The sequence below is a fragment of the Pleurodeles waltl genome, chromosome 4_2 (genome assembly GCF_031143425.1).
Source record: "Pleurodeles waltl isolate 20211129_DDA chromosome 4_2, aPleWal1.hap1.20221129, whole genome shotgun sequence".
Taxonomy (NCBI): domain Eukaryota; kingdom Metazoa; phylum Chordata; class Amphibia; order Caudata; family Salamandridae; genus Pleurodeles; species Pleurodeles waltl.
The window spans coordinates 937,540,972-937,558,929 of NC_090443.1; positions in this window are offsets into that span (position 1 = coordinate 937,540,972).

Genomic DNA, 17,958 nt, shown 5'->3' on the forward strand with positions numbered 1-17,958 from the left:
CTACAGGCCCAAGGGCATATATAGTGCACTCTATTAGGGACTTACAGGTAGATTAAATAATCCAATTGGTTATGATCCAATGCAATCATGTTTAAAGGGAGAGAGCATATGCACTTTAGCACTGGTTAGCAGTGGTAAAGTGCGCAGAGTCCTAAAACCAGCAAAAACAGTGCCCAAAAAGTGGAGGGAGGCAGGTAAAAAGTTAGGGGTGACCAGCCTAAGGCTGTGAGGTCTAACAAGTGATATGTGAGATGGGGTGGCAGAGGAGAATTAGCAAAAAAAATTGTGATTTTAAGTGTGTAGGGGATGAACTCCATCTGAGCATGGCGTTGGATGGTTCTACTTTAATCTGTCTGTCCCATACACATTGCTAGTGTAGTTGTCAAAATCACAATGAATGGACATTTTTGTCTGGCAAGTCCAGAAAGGATGTGAGAATTCCTACCTCAGTGCAGACAGAATAGGTATTGCTAGGTGTGGCACATGTCAGTAGTCTGCACATGCTAATGCAGTTAAAGGTCTGACTCATGCTCACATATATCCCATGTCCCATATTTGACACATGGTCATACTGCTGTGGTGTTCTGTTAAGAAAAAGCCCCCCAAAAAGCTGTCCAACCTGCAAGATACGGCACATAATACTTTTATATATGAGATCTGCAACATTAATGCACACGCTCATCACATGGATATGATTTGAAGTGATGTACATCAAAGTCACATTCCTTGCTGACATGTATGGACAGGCACCAGGATATGTAAAGGGCCACATGCTATTGCTTGAATTACACAAAATGAGCCATGTAATGGTCTTCCTGGTATTTCTATTAGTCAATACAGGAGAAGTGTCCAACAGGACTGTTTGATTTGAAGTAGCTAGTACCTTCCATCCATGTTTCAACTACTTGACAAAGAGTCAGTCTATGTAGCAATGTGTGTGGCCTTGTGTTTTTTTGCCAAATCAGTTATGCAATACTGAGACACAATGCCTGTCCTTGCTAGACAGTACTCATTTCTATGCACACACAGGCCTATGTTGATATGGGCAGACACTGCGATTCCATATACCTACAATGACAACACCTGAGTACTTTTGCTTTGTTACATTAGGATAAGTATATGTTTATTATGATGGATGGTCATTTTTCAATCAAATGAATTGTTCTGATAGAAATGCCACATGTGATATACTTCAGAACTTAAGCCCAAAATATTGATTAAAACAGTTCCTAGTTCAGCTTTGTCTGATACATATTTCCTTCCTCTCCAACAGACAACATGACACCTGACCAACAAAAGACCCACATAACACATGTGTAGAGACACTGTAGTATCAGGCGCATGGCTCATCAATACATTGAAGAGAAGGCAGCTGGGACCTAGAAGTCTACACCTTAGGGCCCACAAGGATAGGACAAGTCAGGCACCAGTCAAGGTGTACCAGTGGACCCTGGTGATCTGTTGCTGTTCCTGGTCCCTCAACTGTTCACCTAGCTGTAGCACCACAGCCCGTGTCCACAACCACTGGACAGCCCACCGAATTTGTGAGACAAGCCCTTAAGGGCCTATTAAACTTAAAACCTTGTATGGCGGAATTGGAACTACAGGTAGCCACTCTTATGCAGATCATCCAGACTTTACAGCAGTTGGCGGACAGGATTGCAAACCAGATATCAGTCTCTCTCAGACTTTCTGACCCTTCCCTGATTTTAGCTATTATTATTGTAGAGTAGTATTTTATCAAAGGTTAGGATAGGTTTTAGTGTAGGCATAGGTTAGCTTAGTTTTTAGTAATGTTAATATTTTATCAGTGAATTGTTGTTAGCTGGGGATATGGATGGGTAGGTTAGTAATTGGGTGGGGGGTTGATGTGTAGGATATGTGTTCTTAAGAAACAAAAACAAAACTATGTAATATAAAATATAAACAAATAGCTTTCAATGTTTAGGTAGTTTATGTATGTGTATGGATGTAGTTTGCGTTATTGTTGTGTGAAAATGTGTATTAAGGGGCTCGAGGATGATGTTTAATAGAACAATTTTATTATATGTGTAGAGTAGTATAAGCTAAGATTTGGTAGGTTAAGAAGGATTTTAGTTAAGGTTAAGTTAGCATATGTTTATTCATAGTTTAGATTAAATAATAAGGTAGTGTAGTGTATTAGTTTTAGGTTTCATATGTTTTCTATAGACATTCATAAACAATGTTTTCTACTTACAGAGCTACTTCATGATTTACTGCATAGGAGTCGTCATATAAGCTTAGGTTGTGTTAACCACATGCTGTAGAATTTCCAGGGAGTGTTTGTATAGATGTGTAACTAGGTGAAACACCTACGGAGAAGATCCTGTCAAGTTTGCATTGAGTCACTTAAGGGATCTTCAACCATGATTTTGCACTGTAAGTGGCACTCTTGCTGTCAATAGACATACAGCCCAAAACAGGTATTCACATACTGTTGCACTGAGTATGGAAGCTATGCTACATGTATTGAACGGATGATTATGTCAAACCAGTGTCACTATTCAAGGACATTTTGGGTCGCACACTGATGCCAGCCACTTACAGACTCACACTTGTACCATTTTATTATCACAGCAGTGTTGTTTGATGATCCCCACCTGTGCTGTAACTTCATTCACCCTTACCATTGACTGAATGCTAATTGTTGCACTACATGCTTGTGACCTTAGGTAACTACTTGCTAGTTCAGATGCACATAAGGCTCACACAAACTATTCCCCTTGGCCTAGGTAGATTTGTCCAAGGGTCTATGAAACACAGTTCCCTTTAGGTCTTAGGTGGTGTCTTTAGGGTCAGAACATCCACCATAGTCTAGTTAGTTCAATCCTCTACAGACATACAATAAACAGGTCAAAGAAAGTGTACTTATTTATATGTGTGTAAATATATAGGATCACAGTCACAGTTATTTCAGCAATAACCTCAAAATTGTTTTAGAGCTAAAGATGTCCGGCAGAGCCCATGGGAGATACATGCCATGAGGCGTGCAGAAGAGGAATATTCCAGTGAGGAGGAGATCCAAATTTCCATTAGAGAAGGGAGGCCACATTGACAGTCCACAAATGGATAACAGCAGCAGGTCTGCAATCACAAACTAGACAGTGACCGATGACAAGGGCAATGGCATGTTACGCAACACAGACAAATGTTACTGGGAAGTTCTCTGCCTGAAAGTGGGGAGATCTACTTCTTTTTTCCCTGATATGTGGTGTGCCTCCCCTGAGGTTGATGGTATGTGTGCAGGAGGCATCTGAGATACACACATCAGGGATTGAAGATGTGGATCCCCTGTCCCCAGCAGCATTTGCCTTTGCCAACAAGGAATGCAGCACCGCACTGAGAAGGGTCTACTAGCTTGCCAGCAGAGCAGCAATGTCACAGCTGAAGGCACCCATTGTTGTAATATAGAAGTTCTGCTTCCGCTCCTTGGATAGACGTATGTTACGTTTAGCCCTTAGCTGGGTGGCAACCTCACTGGTGTCACATTGGCAAGGCTGTTGTTGTTGTTTCTGCATCATGACATCAGCAATGTCAGCCAGTGACTGTTCCAATCTGGAGCGGAGTGTAGGTGCCTCTGATTGCATCAAATGTGTCCTTATTGGGACTGAAGCACCTACAGTGTACCTACAATGGTGTCCATACCCATCCGCACCTCATCCAACATCTGCCACTAGACACCTACCGCAATGCGATGAGATACAACCTGTGGGTCCTTTGAGTTCAGAGCTGACCTGGGATATGCTGATGGGGTAGGTTGAATTGTAGGCAGTTCCTTTGAAGACCCGATGACATTGTCAGCCTCTCCCACTTCCAACAATGCAATTCAGGATTTGCTGGAAGGTGCCATCATCCATGGGGCCAGGATGTCATTGGAAGCAGGTTGATCTTACTGGACAGAAAGCTGGTTTAAAAAGGAGTTGTTTCTGCCATGAAATGAATATATGTCAATGTTGTTCAATGCTAGATGTTGACAGTAGTTATATGGCTGACATACAGGGCATCATTTACAAGCCTCTTGCACCACTGCTCTATCATTTTTGTTTTGATGCAGCGGTGGCGCGATCACTTCTCTACACTGCTCAATATTTACAATCTGATGCATTGGGCCGAATGCATCAGTTTGTAAAGCCGGTCGTCACATTTTACCTGTACCAGATATAGGGGGTCATTCTGACCCTGGCGGTAACTACCGCCATGGCGGAGGTCGGCGGTAGTACCGCCAACAGGCTGGCGGTGCACCGCTGGGCATTCTGACCGCGGCGGTTCAGCCGCGGCCAGAAACGGAAAGTCGGCGGTGTACCGCCGACTTCCCGCTGCCCTTGAGAATCCTCCATGGCGGCGGAGCGCGCTCCGCCGCCATGGGGATTATGACACCCCCTACCGCCATCCGGTTCCTGGTGGGTCTCCCGCCAGGTACAGGTTGGCGGTAGGGGGTGCCGCGGGCCCCTGGGGGCCCCTGCAGTGCCCATGCCAATGGCATGGGCACTGCAGGGGCCCCCGTAAGAGGGCCCCACGAAGAATGTCAGTGTCTGCTTTGCAGACACTGAAAATCGCGACGGGTGCAACTGCACCCGTCGCACCTTCCCACTCTGCCGGCTCCATTCTGAGCCGGCGTCCTCGTGGGAAGGGTGTTTCCCGCTGGGCTGGCGGGCGGACTTTCGGCGGTCGCCCGCCAGCCCAGTGGGAAAGCCAGAATGACCGCCGCGGTCTTTTGACCGCGGAGCAGTCTTTCGGCGGGAACCGATTGGCGGGCGGCGACCGCCGTCCGCCGCGGTCAGAATCACCCCCATAATGTATGCAGGGTAGGCATTCCCAGGTAAAAAGCCACGTAGAACTGACACCATGAAGTTTACAACTTTTCAGTGCGTCGCTCTACAACAGCACTGTGTCAAATTTTTAGCACCTTCTCAGACAAGGTGTAGAATGGATGCAGGGCTTTTTACAATGGGACTCTCCTCTGTGTTCTGACGCATTGATTGAGTTGCATCAGTTTTATGATGAAACTCCAGCAATGTGTCACTTTAGCGTCAATAGATGCGTCAGATTTTCTGATGCATCCATGAAAACATGCACCATGGAGCTCTGTATTGTAAATAAAGATCATCTGTGGCATTGTTAGGGGATTTGCGGCAGACGCAAGAACTCTAAAGCATCAATGCTGATGCATCATTTTCTTGTAAATGAGGCCCACAGTATTTATACTCACTCACTTTTAACTCAACATTGATGTGTGGTACCTATCTGACTTGTATTATCGAGGGGAAGGGGCAATGTAGTAGCCTTTCAGAAGGCAGTTTCTGTGCATTGTTCACACACCACTGTATAAAAAGGATGTTTGTTTGTATCATACCACACATTACAACACAGTTACACAGACTACTGGCCTGAGATGCACATCCAGCTTGGTGACTGGCACGTCTTTTCGTGATGGCAATAGCTAACATTTTTTTAATGTATTCACAGCACTACTGGACACATTGCACCAACATTGTACCAAGTCACCAGTGAGTCTAGCATTCCCTGTGGCCACTACTCAGGCCACAGCTCCTATAAAAGTGAATAGTGTTTGTTGATGTATTTAATTTAATCCTGCTGTCAGCCTTACACGTTCTGCATCATGGCAGTCTGCCTTGTTGTGCTGTCTGGCATTCACAGTGTGCATTCATGTGGCCAAAGTTCATATTGGTCATGCATCCACACTACTCTATACAGCTAGAAACCTGCTACACTGCAGGAATGCATAAGTGCATGTACTTGCCATGCGTGTGCTATTTGTCTAATCAGTGGCCAGTATGTGTGAACTTTGAGGGAATATACACAGTAAAACTAAGTGGATAGCTAGCACTGATGCTCAGCCCATTTTTATCACTGCCAGAGTTGATTATCTGCTGAGTATCACCCATTGTTAGACTCATCCCCACTCACTTAAATGTGTACCTAACTCCTCTAGCAATCCTCATTGAGACTCAGTGACTCCACTTACTGTTACATACAGATGTAAGCCTTATCATACATTGATTCACATGTGATGCCAGAGCCTACATTTACATTCACCCCTTCCAATTGCCTAACATGGCTGTGTTTATTTGTGAGTTATGTATCAGGCTGGACACACACATGCTAGTATTTTTGATAATGCTTGATGTACCCTACCTTATCTGCAACACAACTTTACCCATACAGTCTGAAACCATCACAGATTCATGCCCATAGGTATGGAAACCTAGTTCATTCAGTAACTTCTGAATTCAAGTTTTATCATCCTCCTGCTTTGCCATATGTATTGTGGTACAGTTTTTGTTCTTCTGTTCTCTTCCTGGCATTTGCTACATCTTCCCTCTAGTTCACATCACAAATTGGATGTAGTACACATCTGCCCTCTTCTATGTCATCCCTTCCCAACTGCAACAGATGTATGACAATATCAAACACAGCAATGCATGTGGGACTAAGGGGCATATTTACGAGCTGCATGCACTGTCATTGCTACACTTCTGTTGACACACCAGCAGTGCAGATGGCAGACCCATATGTATAAGCCAAAGGCTATTTGCATGCCTTTGGATGGCTGTAGAAGGCTGGTTCTATATATAGTGTACAAAAATGATGTGCGCTGTGCAGAGAATCTGAGCAATCCAACCTTGGTAGCCAGAGGTTAAAAATAGACCACCTAATGCTCTATTTTTGTGGTAGTGTGGGATAGCAGTTAGGCTTATCTTGGAGATGTGCTAAGCATTTGTTGTACTCCCAGTATCGATACATGTGGACACACACTCAGAACAATAACTTGAGGCCCATTTACAAAAATACTTCAGATTTTTATAACATTTTTGTTGGAAATGGGTTCTCTAGTTGACAATCGGTTTGCACCCTGTCCAAGTAGGGACCAGTTTAGAAAAATAGGTAATATTTATCTAAGTCAAACAAGACTAAAACAAAAAAAATCAAACATGCACAAGTAAAGGTATGAATTTTCAAAAGAATAAGAGTCTTACTCCGTAGAAAACAAGGGAAATGTTGATTTTACACAAAGTACCTCGTTTGCGTCAAAAATAAAACTGCATGGGCGAGCGTGCATCTGAAATGTCAGCGATGCGTCGATTCCTTACTCGCAAGTGAGGCTGTGTGTCGTTTCTTCTCCGGTCGTGTTAGCGAGGCTTTGTTTTTCTCCCTTGTAAGAGAGTGATGCGTCGATTTCTGGACAGGGCAACATGGATCGGCGCATGTTCACGATGACTTTGACGCCCAGGGATGATGCGTGAGAAATCCACTTACACAGTGTTAGAAAACCGTGCTGCATGGTATTTGCATTGTTATCAGCAGCCGCAAGCGGGTGTTGCGTCGTTTCTCCAGCTGCCATGCAGATGGTGCGTCAACAATTTCCCCTCACGGCGTTCTGTGCGTGGATTTCAGTTCTGGTTCTGCCAACGTCACCTTTCAAGGGCCCAGGGACTGGATAGGGCAACACTTGGCAGGGCAGGAGTCTCAGCAGTGTGTCCAGGTGTTGGCAAAGAAAGTCTTTGATGGCCCTGAGATTTCAAAACAGAGGGAAGCTCAGTTCAAGCCCTTGGAGATTCTTCTTCAAGTAGGAATGCACAACAAAGTTCAGTCTTTGTCTCCTTTCACAGGCAGAAGCAGCAACTGCAGGATAGCCCAACAAAGCACAGTTACAGGCAGGGGCAGCACTTCTCGGCTCTTCAGCTCTTCTCCTCTGCAGAGGTTCCTCTTGGTTCCAGAAATTATCTAAAGTATGGGGTTTGGGTCCACTACTTATACCCCTTTCTGCCTGTGAGGCAGGCAAGCTTTAAAGCAAGGGCTCTGTTGTTCACAAGATACCGCTTTGCCCAGGCCAACCCCAGACATACACCGGGGGTTGGAGACTGCATTGTGTGAGGGCAGGCCCAGCCCATTCAGGTGTAAGTGGCCACTCCTCCCTCCACTCTAGCTCAGATGGCTCATCGGGATATGCAAGCTACCCTCCAGCTCCCTTTGTGTCACTGTCTAGAGGAGATTCACAAACAGCCTGTTAGAAATTGGGACTTTGGTTGGCAGTCAGGTTAACCCCTGTTCAAGCAAGGAACCTCTCTCTAGTCAGGGTAAGTCATACACAATCTAAACTATCCTGTGCCCGCCCTCTGGTAGCTTGGCACTGAGCAGTCAAGCGTAACTTGGAAGGCAATGTGTAAAGTATTTGTGCAATAAATCATGCAATAACACAGTATAACACCACAAAAATAAACCACACAGGTTTAGAAAAATATAGAACATTTGTCTGAGTAGATTAAGGTAAAAAACAATCAAGATTTGATAAATACAAGTTGAGATATCACTTTGGTAATGATAAAAAGAGTCTTTAGTTCTTAAAAAGCAATAGGTGTCTCTTGCAAGCACAAAGTACCTGGTTTGTGTCTAAATTATCCGCATAGGACTGCAGAGGAGGAGATGTGTGGAAAACAGGGAGGTGTGCGTCAGTTTTGCTGGGTGCACACAGACAATGTGTTGATGCCTTTCCACGCAGCAAGGGCTTTGCATCGATTTCCGGCACACAGACTTGGATCCTCTTTGGGTTGCGGGGTATTTAGAAGCCCCGGGGACGATGAGGAGAAATCCTGGGCATGCAGGAAGAAGTCACAGGAGCTGCGTCGATTCAGTGGACGATGCTGGGAAATTTATGTTGCACGGCAGGCGCTGCATCGATTCGTCTTGCAGGAAGTCAGGCTGCTTGGCTATGCGTCGATCCAGTGGGTGAAGCATCAAAGTTATGGTCGCAACACTTTTGCTGCGTCAATCTCCACTGGGGGAGCCGGGCTGCGTCATTCTGGTTCGGCGTTGCGTTGATTTTTTCACTGCAGGGCAGGCTGTGCATCAATTCCGGCAGGCTGTGCAATGATTTTTGCCACACAAGGACCACACATATGCCATCATATCCATTATAGTCCACCCTCCCTTGGGGATGCAAGGCCTGCCAAAGGGTTGACTTACCTATACTGCATGCAGTACTACTGAGCATGGCACTCAGGGTGAATGCCATGTAGAGTTTGCAATTTTTGGGGTCCACCATGTCATGCAATTTCAAAGGCAGTCTGCATGAGGCTGGTGTGGGGCCTCCCAGAGTGGCACATTTGGTGCTGCAGCTCTGGGGGGCCCTCTTCAGTACCCATGCCCTAGGTACCAGGGGTACCATTTACTATGGACTTACATGGGTGGCTGAAGTGCCAAGACTTAGTACAGCTTTGGGGAAAGAAATCTGGCCCGGGAACCTGTTTAGCAAGGGCCCAGGACACTTACAGTTTGAAACCACATCATTTTCAAGGCAAAAAGTGGGCAGCTAACCATGCAAAACAAGCATTTGCCACATAAATTGAAAATTAAATAAAAACAGTTGACAGAAGGCAGTCAATTGAAAGTTCCAGGGCAGCCATGAACGTGAGTGTGAGAGTTATTGGCTCCCTGTGTCAATGTCTAGAAAGGATCGCGGCTGGGATGCAAGGCAAACTGAAACCAGCAGAGGGGCCATCATACTCTGTAACAGGAGGAAGCGTGAACTAGTGTGATGGCCAACATAAATTTTCACTTAGTGAAATCACCTGGAAGGGAACTCAACACACAAAGGAGGGACATTTCACAAAATGCACCAATAAAAATGAAGCATTTAAGACATGCACACCAGAGAATGAATAGCAACAGTGGGCATGGTTAAAAGCCCACAGAGAGATTACTACAGACGAGAGTGCTTATGCTCTCGATCTTAAAAAGTCATACTTTGAAATTAGTCTATTGTGTCTGTTTAAATTTAGTGTGCTGTCCTTTTGCATGTTCATATTCCAGATTATAAACTTGCTTCTAGTTCATGAAACTTGGTTATTGAACCTTGATCTGTGGTGGGGGGGTCACTTTGCAAGCATGGATGTTCACTCAAAAGTTGACTGTGACCTCATTAACAACACACAGCCATCATGTTCAGAATGGCTGTGCTAACACAGTGCAAGGAGGGTCAGATCAATCCCAATTTTCTCAATAAACATGACTCGGTAAAGGAGTTCCACTTAGACTCGTTATATCTAAATCAATGTCCAGACCCTGAAAAATTAGTTTGCCCCTCCTGGACATAGACTGGTCACCACTGGTGTAAAAATGTATTCGATCTGCAGATATTTATCACTGTTCCTTGAGTTTTCCATTCTGTTTGCAGTTGTATGGGATGGACTTCGTGCAATGTTTCTTCTGAATGTAGTAGCAGACCGATTTAATGGGCCCGCCTCGGTGTTGCGCGCCTCTGAATCCACGTCACGTAATAAGGAGAAAAAGATAGCGCAATAAAGCCTTATTCAATATAACAGAAACAGGAGACGCGCTGGCACGCGCACCTTGCCAGCTCGGCCGGCCCTGTGAAGTTTGACAGGCTGAAATTTGTTAACATTTAAGCTTGCGTCTCTGGGTGAACGTCACCTCCTTTCACTTCAGCTGCCCACCAAGGTGACTGATAACAGACTGCGTTTGCCTCATTTCTCATTTTTGGGGTAGCCACACTGTTCAGATTGTTATTTGCAAATTAGGCCATGCTTGAGACTGCCAAGTCCAATACTTCATTGTTACATCAGAATAGGTATACTGAAATAACCTTTATTGCTCCTTGAATACATTATATTTTTAAGGTACTGTAGCCAAGAGCTGAGTGCGTTCAGAGCCGCCATTGATCTGACAACATATATAAATTAAAGGTTTTAAAAAAAAAAGTTTATTTTCAGATTCTTCGGTGTATGTTTTGCTTTAGTGACTCTCCTCCCACTGGAGTCTTGAAAAAATACTGTGTACTAATGGGAAACATCCTTGGGTGACATATGAAACAGGCCTTTATAAGCTCTGGTACAATAATGTTAATGTTTAATTTGGAAGACTAGAACCGATTTTTAACAGTTCTGTTTAGTGACAGGAGCGTCTACATTTCCCATTGAACTTCAACGCAAAATTCTCCAATCAATCAATCAATCATTAAATTTATAAAGCGTGCTATGTACCCGTAAGGGTTTCAAGGCGCTGAGGGGGGGGGGGGGGCAGCTGCTATTGGTCTAAGAGCCAGGTCTTGAGGAGTCTCCTGAAGGTGAGGAGGTCCTGGGTCTGGCGCAGGGGGGTCGGGAGGGAGTTCCAGGTCTTGGCGGCAAGGTAGGAGAAGGATCTGCCGCCGGAGGTCTTGCGTTGGAATCAGGGAACGATGGCGAGGGAGAGGTTGGCAGAGCGGAGTTGGCGGGAGGGGACGTAGAAGGTGAGTCTGTTGTTCAGGGAGGAGGGTCCGGCGTTGTGTAGTGCTTTGTGCGTGTGGGTGAGGAGTTTAAAGGTGATCCTCTTGTCCACGGGGAGCCAGTGGAGGTCCTTCAGGTGGTGGGAGATGTGGCATCGGCGGGGTATGTCGAGGATCAGGCGGGCAGATGCGTTCTGGATGCAATGGAGTCGTTGGATGTCTTTTGCTGGGATGCCTGTGTAGAGTGCGTTGCCGTAGTCAAGTCTGCTACTGACGAGGGCCTGGGTCACCGTTTTTCTGGTTTCCGTCGGGATCCACTTGTAGATTCTACGGAGCATGCGGAGGGTGTTGAAGCAGGAGGAGGAGACTGCGTTGACCTGTTTGGACATGGTGAGGGCAGAGTCGAGGATGAAGCCGAGGTTGCGTGCGTGGTTGGCTGGAGTAGGGGGGGGTCTCAGCGCGGTGGGCCACCAGGAGTCGTCCCAGGACGAGGGGGTGCGTCCGAGGATGAGGACTTCCGTCTTGTCGGAGTTTAATTTCAGGCGGCTGTTTCTCATCCACTCGGCGATGGATTTCAATCACTCGTGGAGGTTGGCTTTGGCGGGGTGTGGGTCATTGGTGAGGGAGAGGATGAGCTGTGTGTTGTCGGCGTAGGAGAGGATGCTGAGGTTGTGCTGACGGGCCAGTTGTGTGAGAAGGGCCATGTAGACGTTGAACAGTGTTGGGCTTAGAGAGGAGCCTTGGGGGACGCCGCAGATGAGGTTGGTGGCTTCGGAGCGGAAGGGTGAGAGTCGGACTCTCTGGGTTCTGCCGGAGAGAAATGAGGAGATCCAGTTGAGGGCTTTGTCTTGTATTCCGGCTTCGTGGAGACGAGTTAGTAGGGTGCGGTGGCAGACCGTATCGAAGGCAGCGGAGAGGTCTAGGAGGATGAGGGCTGAAGTTTCGCCGTTGTCCATTTGCTGTCTGATGTCATCTGTGGCGGAGAGGAGTGCAGTCTCGGTGCTGTGATTGCGTCTGAATCCGGATTGTGAGGGGTCTAGGATGGAGTTGTCTTCGAGGTAGTGGGTGAGCTGGGCGTTGACGATCTTCTCGATGACCGTCGCTGGGAAGGGGAGGAGGGAGATCGGGCGGAAGTTTTTGAGGTCGTTGAGGTCAGCCTTGGGTTTCTTGAGGAGGGCTTGGATATCGGCTGTCCGGGAAGGTCGCAGTATCGAAGGATAGGTTGATGATCTTACGAAGTTGGGGGGCGATGGTGGAGTCGGCTTTGTTGTAGACGTGGTGTGGGCAGGGATCTGAAGGGGATCCTGAGTGGATGGAGTTCATGGTCTTTCGGGTTTCGGCGTCATCTACGTGGGTCCAGGTGGTGAGGTGGTCGGCGTAGGAGGAGTTGTCGGGGTGGGGTCTGGCGGAGGTGTGGTGTTGAGACTGTCGTGGATGGCGGCGATTTTCTGGTAAAAGAAGGTGGAGAGTGCGTCGCAGAGTTTCTGGGATGGTGGGACGTCGTTGACGTTGGCGCTGGGGTTGGAGAGCTCCTTCACAATGCAGAAGAGCTCCTTGCTGTCATGTGCATTGTTGTTTAGGCGTTCTGTGAAGTGGGAGCGTTTGGCGAGTCGGATAAGTTGGTGGTGCTTGCGGGTGGCTTCCTTGTGGGTTGCCAGGCTGTCGGGTGTGCGCTCGAGAAGCCATTTTTTCTTAAGTTTCTGGCAGGTGCCACGAAAATGTCTAGCCCGGGTAAATCTCCAAACCATGGAGCATATTTATACTTGTTTTGAGCTGCATTTGCGTCATTTTTTTAAATGCAAATTTGGTGCAAAACTAACTCCATATTTATACTTTGGCGCTAGACCCATCTAGCACCAAATGTATGGATTAAAGTCATTTTTGGAACGTGGAAACCTACTTTGCGTCAATGAGATGCAAAGTAGGTGTTCCCGTGCACAAAAATGACTCTATGGCCTTAGTGCCATATTTATCCCCCGTGCTAAAATCACGCATGCAAGGGGTCAGAAAATGGTGCAAAGCTTGCTTTGCACAGTTTTTTAATGCCTGGGTAAGGGCAGGCGTTAGGGGACCTGTGGGCCTATTTACATGGTGGAACACCATGGAATAAGCCCACAGGTGCCCTCCCCAGGCCCCAGGGACACCCCCACCCACACCAGAGGGACAGCGGAGGATGGTGGACCCCATCCCAGGTAAGTACAGGTAAGTCTTTTTTTTTAAGTGCCATTGGGAGCCCTGAAATGGGCCCCCCTACATGGCAGTGGTTGCACTGGCCATGCCCAGGGGACCCTGGTCCCCTGTGCTGTCCATTGGGGGTGGTGGGCATGACTCCTGTCTTCTCTAAGACAGGAGTCATGTGGTATGGATGGTTTTGCATCACAAAATGACTCTAGGCAGGTTAGAGTCTTTTTTTTTTTACTCTAACCTGCCTAACGTAATTTTTTGGTGCAAAACCCCCTTCTTCCATATCGCCAGCCCCACCTGACTAACGTCATTTTTGTTTTACGCTAGCCTACCCTTTGCACCGGCTTGCACCATTCCACAAATATAGTGCCCGGCTGGTGTACAGATATGGTGCAAGCCGGTGCTAAACTTTTTGGTGCAAAACTGCTTTAGTGCAGTTTTGCAAAAAAGTATAAATCAGGGCCCTCGTATCTCCCGAGCTCCCATTGGAAGTTTGAGGTCTCTACTGGTATAAAATTGCATTATCAGTATCACAGGATGAGTAATGACGAGTACAAATATGTTCAGCTGAATAACAGAAAAGGGTGATGGAGGATCATGGGGGTGGGGGAGGGGCCTGGGTGGTTGGCAGCCCAGAGCCACAGAGTACTTTTTTAGTGTAAAGGTGAGTGTTTATTTCTTAAATAATGTGAAAATATCTCCATTACAGACTCCGTGCATTTCGGTTTTCACCGGAAGTAGAGGAAGCCGGTGAAAGGCAGGGGAAGAAAACTAGGCCCAAACGTAGCAATCCGGATGGATGCTCAAGGCAGGCGCTGCCTTTGTGGGAAGCCTCTGCAGACAGTTAAACAAACATCTGAACAAAAGGTTGAATTTATTTCATCATCCCTCATACAAATAGCAATTTGCTACAGCCCTTGTAGCCCAGTATGGAAGGTGGCGTACTTTACTGATAATTTTGAGATGACAGATCGTCGTCTGCCGGGGCGGGTTTCAATGGCGCCTGGCATAATTAATCACGAGAGAGCAGCGATAGAGGACACTGCTCCGGAAAACGCGCCACCCCCGATAGCCAAATAACTCAGCCCCGGCTCAGTAATTATGCTATGTGAAAATATGGGATTAATTAGACCAGTACACCTACACACTGAACTCATTAAAGGCTGAGCATCATTTTCATAGATACTGCCACTTGTAAGAGGGTGCTGCTAATGTGAAAACAGCCAGTTATCTCTTTTCACACTGCTTACTTATTATCTTACTTAAGACCACAGAGGCAGGCTGGCAGAGAGCCCTCTGTCGTACGCTTTCATTATTTCACCTGCGCGGAAAAACAACAACAAGCAATGCAATAGGTTTCGCACATTTCCAACAAGTTGTCATCTTTTGACAACAGTGCCCACAAGCAAAAACAAAAAAAAACAATTTAGAGCTATTAGCATTATAAACTGCTAAGGCCCCTCTCTGTGAAGAACTTTAGTACCTTTACACAATGGGAGGGGCGGGCAGGGGTGGTGAGGGAGATGAAGGAAAATGAAAAACAAATTTAAAAAAATAGAGCTCGATCGAGCTGTGTAAAACCTTGAATTCGCAAAGGAGCGCTAGAATAAACAATAGAATGAAAAGCACTTGATCACTGCCCAGGGAGATTGCGCTGCCTACAAAAATAAAAAGTAGTCCAGAAATCATATGGAAAACATGGAACCTCGTATGTTTTCAGTAGTCGACCGGTGCGCTCAAGATGGGCTAAACCCCAGAAAGGGCGTGACATATGCCTGCCTTTCACTAATTGAATCAAGCTAATTTTAAAAGGCAAGTCCACGAACCAATGAAAGTGATGGGTGTGAGATGGGACTGGTTAAAAGCCTACAGAGAGATTACAGCAGGAACAGAGCGCTTGCACACTCGACCCTAAAAAGGCCCTTTCTCACAATGGCCTCATAAATATTTAGTAAAGCAAGGTATTGAAAAATGCCTGCGTTGCCTTAGTCTGTGTCAGGGGGTCATTACATGTGTGCTGTGGTGGGTTATTAAGTGCAACTCCCATGGCTTTTGACTTGTCCCCAGATTTTTAAAACTGGGTAAACCTAGACATATGTAAAAAACATATGCCTACCCAGGAAAGGCATAACAAGTAGAAATAACTTTATTTTGCCTCTTTCCATGAGTGCTGTACTCTGCTGCACAGATGGGTAGAGGTAAATGCCTACATGGGTTGTTATTGTGCAGGAAGGTATGGGTTCCTGCACAAAGACAATCCTGCATGCAATGCAGGCATCCTTGCAACATGTTGCATGTGTGCCTGTGTTGATGCTAGGCAGCCATTAGGGCACCAGCGCTGGGAAAAGTAACAGGAATGCACCATTTTTTGAAAATGCATAGCATTTCCGCCCTTTCCCTGTGGTGCAGGGCAACACAGCATAGTCACTTGTTGTGTTGCCCTGGGCCCAGGTTGTTGTACTTATCCCCCTCTGGAAATGGCTCCGCACATTGTCCTCTGTGGTGGTATGTCAAATTCCCAATGCCTGGCTCTCCTCTCAGGTGAGGGGTTCATCCACTGAGACCAACATTCCATTACATTGTTTTGCAGTCCAGATTCGGCTGTATGGCTCCATGAGAAACCCACTAGCCTCAAGGTGCAAGGGGAAATGCATTATCCAAGGCAGGGCGGTTAGGGTTTCAGTGTCCTGTCATGTTGTGGTGTTCCAGTCCAAATCTTTTGCTTAGTATTGTGGGACTTGTAGTCCTGGATACTGATGTTATACATTGCCAAAAAATTCCAAAGACCCAACTGTGAAGCTGGACTGGTGTAGCACATCACAAGGGACACACATGACAGATGTGGACTGGGTTGTACAACATGTGAGTGTTTTGCTTAAGTTGCATTTATATGATATGTGACTGGACATGTAGCCATTTCCATTCTTTTACCTTACACTCAGCACAGTGGGGCGCAGAAAGGTAGCATGCTGTGCTGCCGAACCTGACACATTTGTTGAAATTGTCCCTTGTTGCCACTTCCCCTGTTGGACCTCATAGGCAGCACTCTTATGTCCTTCCACTCCTGCCTCCAACTCTGCTGGGATGACTGGTGCAACCTGCTCCTCCAAGGATGTCAGCTCCTCCTGGACCTCAGGCCCTCCTCCTCTGGTGCGCATGCTGCCTTCAAGTAGCTGGTCAGTTTCTCCTTGGTCTTGCACTTCTAGTCATGTCAGCGTTTCTTGTAGTCTGTCACTGTCCCTTTCACTTGCCCTACACTGTTGATTTTATCTACTATAGACTTCCATATAGCCCATTTCTTCTCTAATGGCACTTTTGAGGTGATAAAGAGTTGATGGTTATGTTTTGTTACCTCTGTTACTAGTATTTGATTCTCCTCCTCACTAAAATTCATCTTCCTCTTCCCCTGGGGCTCTGCCTGGACATCCTGGCCGGTGCTGTGGCTTTTGGGGTTGTTTTCCTGGTTGCTGTTACTTGCTGCTTGCTCCATATTTTCCTTTCTGTGAATAGGGAAAACCTTTTTTGAAAATGTGTCACTTTTGAAGGATTTCTGATGCAGTATGCACTCAAAAGTGATGCACAGCTGACTTGCTTTGCTTTAGGTGCTGCAAATCAGCTATGGGTCACTTTTGAAGCACTTGCAGCAGTTTTCCTTCTGACATCCCTCCTGTGGATGCATATTTTTTTTTACACAGCCTGGGACTTTATGCCATGGTGTGCTGTGTTGCAAATGCAATGCATCCATGGCATAAGAAACTATCATACTGAAGAGCAAGTTATTTTGATGTATTAATGCTGCAATGCAGCAATGTGTCACTTCTTATAAACATGTCCCTTGGTGCCATTTCTGAAGTAGAAGGTGATGGAGATTTCCATTCCAAAGGTGTTTGGAATATCCTGTCTCCCTGCCCTGCATTCCATGTCAGTTTGGACCCAGCCATATGCAAATCAGTCTTGACCCTGTTCTTTATGAGAACAGTCCATCCTGAACTAGGACTGCATATGGCAGGGTCCAAACTGAGGTGGCATGGTGGGTGAAAAATGATGGATTGGGAAGTGCCCGAGTGATTGGCAGTGGCTAAGATTAATTCAAGCATTCCATCCATCAACTTGTTGTTTTTGTATTTGACGTCCTAAGTGCGCCAGGTATGGCCAGTCTTGCGTCCCTGGCTCACTGTCCCACTGGAAGCAAGCTATATTTGACTGAAGAACCATAACAATGGAAAAACTGGTCCTAGGTTGATTGTGTTCTGGTGCAGGGAGGACCTGGCCTTGCATCTCAGGATGGACTGTTTCCATGAGAATCAGGGTCAAGACTGATTTTCTTTTTATTTATTTTATTTTTTTATTGTGAACACTGCTAAATGATACAAAATGATACAAAACCCAAGAGGGACCAGGGTCCCAGCATCAGCGAACAGCGATACATAATGGATCAAATACTATAGAAAACAAATAAAACACTGAAGTCTAGCCAAACACGTTGTTAAGGCCTGGTACATTAATCTGAA